Source organism: Trachypithecus francoisi, unplaced genomic scaffold (genome assembly GCF_009764315.1).
Source record: "Trachypithecus francoisi isolate TF-2019V2 unplaced genomic scaffold, Tfra_2.0 Lachesis_group0, whole genome shotgun sequence".
Lineage (NCBI taxonomy): Eukaryota > Metazoa > Chordata > Mammalia > Primates > Cercopithecidae > Trachypithecus > Trachypithecus francoisi.
The window spans coordinates 108,790,206-108,798,755 of record NW_022681453.1 but is presented as its reverse complement, the minus strand read 5'-3'; the positions used below and the strand labels follow the sequence as shown (position 1 = coordinate 108,798,755).

General features: G+C 45.7%; 1 pseudogene across 1 annotated transcript; it reads left to right on the top strand.

The window, feature by feature from the left end:
- Positions 1-1,016: 1,016 nt before the first annotated feature.
- Positions 1,017-3,123, top strand: LOC117083668 (annotated as a pseudogene). The gene has a single exon (XR_004437156.1). The product of XR_004437156.1 is annotated as a lipopolysaccharide-induced tumor necrosis factor-alpha factor-like (transcript).
- The last annotated feature ends 5,427 nt before the right edge of the window (positions 3,124-8,550 follow it).

Here is an 8,550-nt window from a genome sequence, read left to right as displayed (position 1 = left end):
CTCAAACACCTACAATTTTTTTTGAAGGAGAAAGACGTACAAACTCATTATAATACACAATAGAAAATCTATTTAAGAAGTAATACGCCCGAGGGAATAAAACTAACTCTGACCTCCCGGCTCGACAGGCGGCACGGGCGGCGGTAAACTGGCGGCTCCAGGACCTCGCCTGGCGGCCATGGGGCCTTCCTCAGCGCCGTCTGCACCTCCATCCTATGAAGAGACGGTGCTGTTACCAGTTATTACCCCACGCCTCAGCTCCCACGCCGGGGTGTGAAGAGACGGTGGCTGTTAGTGGTTATTACCTCACGCCTCAGCTCCCACGCCCGGGTGTGAAGAGACGGTGGCTGTTAGTGGTTATTACCCCACGCCTCAGCTCCCATGCCCGGGTGTGAAGGGACGGTGGCTGTTAGTGGTTATTGCCCCACGCCTCAGCTCCCACGCCCGGGTGTGAAGGGACGGTGGCTGTTACCGGTTATTACCCCACGCCTCAGCTCCCACGCCCGGGTGTGAAGAGACGGTGGCTGTTAGTGGTTATTACCTCACGCCTCAGCTCCCACGCCCGGGTGTGAAGAGACGGTGGCTGTTAGTGGTTATTACCTCACGCCTCAGCTCCCACGCCGGGGTGTGAAGAGACGGTGGCTGTTACCGGTTATTACCTCACGCCTCAGCTCCCACGCCCGGGTGTGAAGAGACGGTGGCTGTTAGTGGTTATTACCCCACGCCTCAGCTCCCACGCCCGGGTGTGAAGAGACGGTGGCTGTTAGTGGTTATTACCCCACGCCTCAGCTCCCACGCCGGGGTGTGAAGAGACGGTGGCTGTTAGTGGTTATTACCCCACGCCTCAGCTCCCACGCCCGGGTGTGAAGAGACGGTGGCTGTTACCGGTTATTACCTCACGCCTCAGCTCCCACGCCCGGGTGTGAAGAGACGGTGGCTGTTAGTGGTTATTACCTCACGCCTCAGCTCCCACGCCCGGGTGTGAAGAGACGGTGGCTGTTAGTGGTTATTACCTCACGCCTCAGCTCCCACGCCGGGGTGTGAAGAGACGGTGGCTGTTAGTGGTTATTACCCCCACGCCTCCAGCTCCCATGCCTGGGCCAACTACGGGGCTGGTGACAGGGCCTGGAGGGAAGGGCATGAATCCTGCTTCGTATTTTGCCCAGCCAGCGCCCATCCCCAGTAACAATCCAATCACCGTGCAGATGGTCTATGTGCAGCACCCCATCCCCTTTTTGGACCGCCCTGTCCAAATGCATTGTCCTTCCTGCAACAAGATGATCATGAGTCAGCTGTCCTGTAACACCGGTGCTCTGACCTGGCTGTCCCGCGGGAGCCTGTGCCTGCTGGGGTGGGTGGCGGGCCTGCTGCTTCATCCCCTTTGCGTGGACGCCCTGCAGGTCGTGGACCGTTACTGTCTCAACTGCAGAGCTCTCGTGGGCACCTACAAGCGTTTGTAGGACTCAGCCAGACGTGGAGGGAGCTGGGTGCCGCAGGAAGCCCTTTCCACCTCTCATCAAGCTTCACACCTGGTGGAGGTTCTGCCCTGGTGATCTCACCTCTCCAGGGGGCCCACCTTCATGTCTTCTTTTGGGGGGAAATGTCGCAAAACTAACAAACCTCCAAACCCCAGAAACTGCTGCTTGGAGTCGTGCATAGGACTTGCAAAGACATTCCCCTTGAGTATCAGTTCAACGGTTTCCTGCCTCCCTGTGACCCTGAGTCCTCCCATCTAACTGTGATCATTGCCCTCTCCGAGTATCTTCCAGTGATCTGCCATCAGTGGCTTTTTTTTCCTGCCTCCGTGGGCCTTTCTGGTGGCAGCCTCAAACTGAGAAGCCATAGTTGCCTTATTTTTGAGGCTGTTCTGCCCGGAGCTCAGCTGAACCAACCTTTAGTGCCTACCATTATCTTATCCATCTCTTCCCATCCCTGCTGATAAAGATCTTGCCTTAGAGACTTTACAGGCTTGGCTTTTAGATTCTGTAACTTCAGACTTCATTAGCACACAGATTCACTTTAATGTCCTAATTTTTTTTTAAGTACAAAGAGGGGCTATTAACACCCAGGACAGACATATCCGTGAGGTCATAAATGCATGCTGGAAAACTAGGGCTGCATTTTATCACTGCCCTGTCTCCCTTTGTTTCTCTGTGCCAGATCTTCAGTGCCTCTTTCCATACAGAGATTTTTTCTCATAGAGTAATTATATGAACAGTTTTTATGACCTCCTTTTGTTCTGAAATACTTTTGAACAGAATTTCTTTCTTTAAAAAAAAAAAAAAAAACAGAGACGGGGTCTTACTGTGTTGCCCAGGCTGGTCTCGAACTCCTGGGCTCAAGTGATCCTTCTGCCTTGGCCTCCCGAAGTGCTGGGATTGCAGGCATGAGCTACCGTGTGGGGCCTGAACATAATTTCAAGAGGAGGATTTATAAAACCATTTAATGATATGATTGGTGTCATTTTCCCATTTGCCAAGGTAGGCTCACTTAAAAAAAAAAAAAAAAGAAAAGAAATGGATAATTTCATCCACTGCCTTTACTTGGGGTTAATATGGTTCTTAAACACCTTCATCATGGAACTCTCAAAGTGGGGTCCCTTTTGGGTTCCTGGTGGTGGGTTTTGAAAGATAAGGGAAAGCACATTTTGAGCATGTCTGGGTACCATAGTGCAGAACACTTGGAAACCAGAGCTGTTTCAGAGGAATCTGAAGTCTGCTTTTAGTTTTCAGAGACACGGCTTGTTGTAAAACATTAGAAGACATGATTCCCAGGACTCAAGCAGCAAGCCAGGATTCTAGGTTGGCTGCAGTGTCATCTTTGAAGTCAAGACAAAGCTGGGCTCGACCTTCAAGAGTCCTCGTTTTGACAATAATTCAGCCTAGGGAACTCATGTGAATACTACTATGTAGAAATAAAACCTAGACCTTGAGCGAACATCTGTATATTGGTTGAAAATGATAGTCGTAACCGTTGATCCCCCTTACTTCATTTGATGTTTGGAAAATTCCAGTAATTATCATTTTTGCAATGAATATGGATACCACATAGTACTTTGGTGTTACCTGCTTTTGAAAAATAAAGTCTTTGGTTCACCCGGTAAAAAAAAAAAAAAAAAAAAAACTAACTCATTGGTGAACCAGGGGTGACCACAAGAAGAAGAGGTTGGAAAAACTTCCCAGAGGATATGATATTTGATCTGGACTCAGAAAGTTGAGTAAGATTTCACTGCAAGGCAAGGAATGAGGAACTCAGACAGAAGGAATAGGTTTCCAAAAGCTTATTACATATCCAGTGATATTTAACGTATAATGATAGTTTAATACTGTGGCATAAATGTATGGTCAGAAGTTCAACATTTCTGTGAACAAAGTTTTATTGGAGCACAGCCATCCATTTGTTTATGTGTGTTCCTACTACATGAGCAGAGTCGAGTAGTTATAACAGGGGCAGTATGAATTGCAAGCTGAAAATATTTACAAAAGGGTTTGCCGACTCTTGATATCAATTAAGACATTTGCACAGGTATAAAAACTGTACTGATGATTTCAGGAATTAATTAAAATGTATATGGTTAAACCTTCCCAAACCCTCTGTCTGCAATTACCTAGCAAAGCAAGGTAGAGGGTTAAAGGTGGGACAACTTTAATACACTAGCTTGACATCTCTAAGAAAATAGCTAGCATTGTGGCCTATGCTACAATGTCCCGGATTTTACCCTTCTCACTTGTGTGTATCAGGGAATTTGCATACTAAGACATTGGAAACTGCCAAAATGATAGACATGAAGCTCATCCTTTTGCTAGAAGAGATATAAGACAAAAATAGAAATAGAGAGGGGAAAGGAAGTGAATTGCAAAGTATGTATTTCCATTTAAGGCTCCTTTTTTTTTTCCTTGAAGTTTCTGGCTTAAGGTTTAAGTACCTTTGATCTGAGTCAGTCTTTCCCTTTTCCCAGTGCTCAGATGCATTGATACCCTTGACAAGATCAATGCAACTGGAATCGGGGGGGAAATCAAGAAACGAATATTTTGCGAATTAAGTAGGTCAGCCCAAAAGCCTAAGAGCAGACTCAGAGCACCCAAGGACTCATTCAAATAGGGACCCCTTATTATCTTATAATCCCAATATTAATACCTCTTTAGTCCCTCTCCGTGTCAGGGGATTCCACCAAACCTGGGAGTGGCTGCTTCCCTTCTTCCCTTTCTCTATTACACGTTCCGATTAACCCTCAAAGAGCTGCATTATTGGGTCTCAGCACATGAGAAGGATTTCTAGGCCAGGCGCAGTGGCTGGCGCCTGTAATCCCAGCGCTTTTGGAGGCTGAGGCGGGTGGATCACCTGAGGTCAGGAGTTTGAGACCAGCCTGGCCAACATGGTGAAACCCCCGCCTCTACTAAAAGTACAAAAATTAGCCGGGTGTAGTGGTGGGCACCTGTAATCCCAGCTACTTGAGAGGCTGAGGCAGGATAGTCACTTAAACTCGGGAGGTGGAGGTTGCAGTGAGCCAAGATTATGCTACTGCACTCCAGCCTGGGTGACAAACCTAGACTCCATCTCAAAAAAAAAAAAAGATTTCTAGAACTGTGATGATAAGTAGTATAGCATCCTATAAAGAGTACACAGATTAGTGGATTGAGAATCAGAGTGCTTATGGTCACTGGATTTTACAGTTGGAAGGGATCTTACCAGTTATCTAGTCCAACTTCTCATTTTCCTCTGTAAGAAACTCAGGTCCAAATCAATAATGTGACCAATATTTTAGTCCTGGTCTATTCCACTGTGGGACCTTGGAGCCTCTAATTCTCATCAGTCTCTGTGTTTTAAATGCAAAATTCACATAAATCAAATAATCTCAAGAAACCCCTACATTATAGGATGGTAGTAGTCCACATCTTGACAAAACAAAACAAAACAAACATTTTAAAACATTTAAAAAGCACTATTAAATTTTAAGAAGGGCCTCTCGTATTATTTGTCCAGAAGTTTGATGTGAAAAAACAGTTGCAGCAACAATTGCTTCTTTCTTTTTTTTTTAGACAGAGGATCCCTCTGTCATTCAGGCTGGAGTGCAGCTGTGTGCCCTCAACTCACTGCAACCTCTGCCTTTCAGGTTCAATCGATTCACCCACCTCAGCCTATCAAGCAGCTGGGACTACAGGCATGGGTCACCACGCCTGGCTAATTTTTGTATTTTTAGTATAGACGGTGATTTGCCATGTTGGCCAAGCTGCTCTCAAACTCCCGGCCTCAAGTGAGCTACCCGCCTCAGCCTCCCAAAGTGCTGGGATTACAGGCGTGAGCCACTTCGCCCCGCCCAACAATTGTTTTCTGCACGGCATGATTCCAGTGGAGGCCCCAGTCGTCAGGTCATTCCAGTTAGTCACTGTCACCAACCATTGACAGGGCCCAGGAGAACAGCAGAGGTGGGGGAGGTGGGGCAGGAATAGGGGAAAGGGCAGGAATGGGAGAAAGGCAGGACTGGGGTAAGGACAGGAAGAGGGGTAAGGACAGGAATGGGGGAGAGGGCAGGAATGGGGTAAGGACAGGAATGGGGGAGAGGGCAGGAATGGGGGAAAGGGCAGGAATAGAGAAAGGCAGACTGGGGTAAGGACAGGAATAGGGGAGAGGGCAGGAATGGGGGAAGGGCAGGAATAGGAGAAAGGGCAGGACTGGGGTAAGGACAGGAATAGGGGAGAGGCAGGAATGGGGGAAGGGCAGGAATAGGGAGGGCAGACTGGGGTGGACAGAAGAGGGGTAGGACAGGAATAGGGGAGAGGGCAGGAATGGGGGAAAGGGCAGGACTGGGGTAAGGACAGGAAGAGGGGTAAGGACAGGAATAGGGGAGAGGACAGGAATGGGGGAAAGGGCAGGAATAGGAGAAAGGGCAGGACTGGGGTAAGGACAGGAAGAGGGGTAAGGACAGGAAGAGGGGTAAGGACAGGAAGAGGGGTAAGGACAGGAATAGGGGAGAGGGCAGGAATAGGAGAAAGGGCAGGACTGGGGTAAGGACAGGAAGAGGGGTAAGGACAGGAATAGGGGAGAGGGCAGGAATGGGGGAAAGGGCAGGAATAGGAGAAAGGGCAGGACTGGGGTAAGGACAGGAATAGGGGAGAGGGCAGGAATGGGGGAAAGGCAGGAATAGGAGAAAGGGCGGACTGGGGTAAGGACAGAAAGGGGTAAGGACAGGAATAGGGGAGAGCAGGAATGGGGGAAAGGGCAGGACTGGGGTAAGGACAGGAAGAGGGGTAAGGACAGGAATGGGGAGAGACAGGGGGGAGAGGGCAGGATAGGAGGGCAGGAGACTGGGGTAAGGACAGGAAGAGGGGTAAGGACAGGAAGAGGGGTAAGGACAGGAATAGGGGAGAGGACAGAATGGGGGAGAGGCAGGAATAGGAAGGGCAGGACTGGGGTAGGACAAGGGAGAGGGGTAAGACAGGAATGGGGAGGCAGGATAGGGAAAGGGCAGGACTGGGGTAAGGACAGGAAGAGGGGTAAGGACAGGATGGGGGAGAGGGCAGGAATAGGAGAAGGGCAGGACTGGGGTAAGACAGGAAGAGGGGTAAGGACAGGATAGGGGAGAGGGCGGAATGGGGGAAAGGGCAGGAATAGAAAGGGCAGGACTGGGGTAAGGACAGGAAGGGGTAAGGCAGGATGGGGGAGAGGGCAGGAATGGGGGAAAGGGCAGGAATAGGAGAAAGGGCAGGACTGGGGTAAGGACAGGAAGAGGGGTAAGGACAGGAATGGGGAGAGGGCAGGAATGGGGGAAAGGGCAGGAATAGCGGAAGCAAGTTTTGAAAACAGATTTATCTGGGTCCAAATTTGAAATATTTTACTTACTAAATCTCTATCATGTTTACGATAAGCTCATCAAACTCTGCAAGCCTCACCTTTCTCAATGGAAAAATAGCAATGCCTATATCGTTCTGTTAAATATGGGTTAAATAATGGTGAAGTATCTCTAGATAACCACCATATTCATTGCAAAGTAAAGGGTGGAAAAACTCTAGCCTAATATATGTATTTTCTTTTGTTCCTTGCCTTCTTTGTCTGCAGTTCTTTTTAGAATTGACCTTCAGAAGTATATCTTCTTTCTAAGTTTATATTATTCTTATAGAGTTATTATAAATATGGTATTTGTATATTAAATATAACTCAATTTCAATTTTTTATATATAAACTAGGAAAGATGATAATGTTTATAAGCCACATGACCACATATTTCACTCTGAGTATATGTGTGTCTGTATGTGGCTTGAAGTTAGCTGTTTGGGTGATCCAATCAGAATAAATAAATCAACTTGATTTATGTTTTTGTTTTTCAAGAACTTTGTGCAATCCTTCATCTAAATTAAAGAAATCAACTAGTGTTATAATAATACAGACAACGCTCTAAGAATAGCATTTTGCATTGTGTGTGGTATGCAAAAAAATGTTTTTCCCTCTGTATCCAGTATGTTTATGGGCCCCTCCTCACCCCAACAGTTGGTATATGCCCAGGGAATGTGAAATCATTTCAGCATTGGCCCAAGTACAACATAGAGTAATTAGAGAAGTAAATCTATTCTCTACAACTCATTGTGTGTATTCAAGAGCCAAATGAAATTTTCCTTGCAATTACCCTGTGTTTGGGGATTACTCACCCCACTGCTTATTTCCTGACTCCAACTGTTTGCCCATGTGTCTGTTTCTCACTCTCCATCTTTCTTCATCAGTCCAATAAAATCTAGCTGACCAAAAATGAGAACCAAGGCAGTATGTGTAAAAATTAATTTGAAAAGTAAAATGTCAAGTTTGAAAATACAAACAGACAAGTTCTTTTCTTCTTTATAAATAAGTTCTAAATTCATGGAGAACTACATGGTGTTTTTAAGTACAGAAATAACAAGTTAAAAATCACCCTGAATCCAACAATCCAAAGGAAACTATGAGTTTAGACAAACAATTTACCTTCCTGGGATATTGAACTAAGATTCCACTGAATGATTTATCTCCATTTTCCTGCAGCGAGTCATCTATCTATGCTACATTCACTGTACTACTTATTAGCATAAGTAAAACTAGTGAGCTGCAAGAATTGATTATCAATTGTTTTTCTCTTGCCCTAAATCTCTGCCTCCAATTTTGTCCTGAAATGAACTAAACTGAGTACCATCAAATGGAGGCTAGAGGTCATATCCCCCTCATTTCCATATTCGCTTATGTTATATGTAATGATTTATATAAAGAGAGATAGATATAGATACCTGTATATATTATATACTTTATTATTATAACAATATAATAACTATATAATTATTTAAAGTTTCATATATATAACTTTATACATACATAGACTATATGTAATATATACAACGTATTTTATATATATATATATATATATATATATGTATATTCTAGACCTAACCTCCAGCTAGTACTGCAAGTGGAGAATTTTGATCTCTTTTTCCTTTAAGAGGGCCAGCTCCAAATGCCTTAAGTTTGTTTAGTCTTTACAGAAGCTTGGGAGAGAATAATGTACTTATTCTACCAAAATTGTCCCGTTTTTTG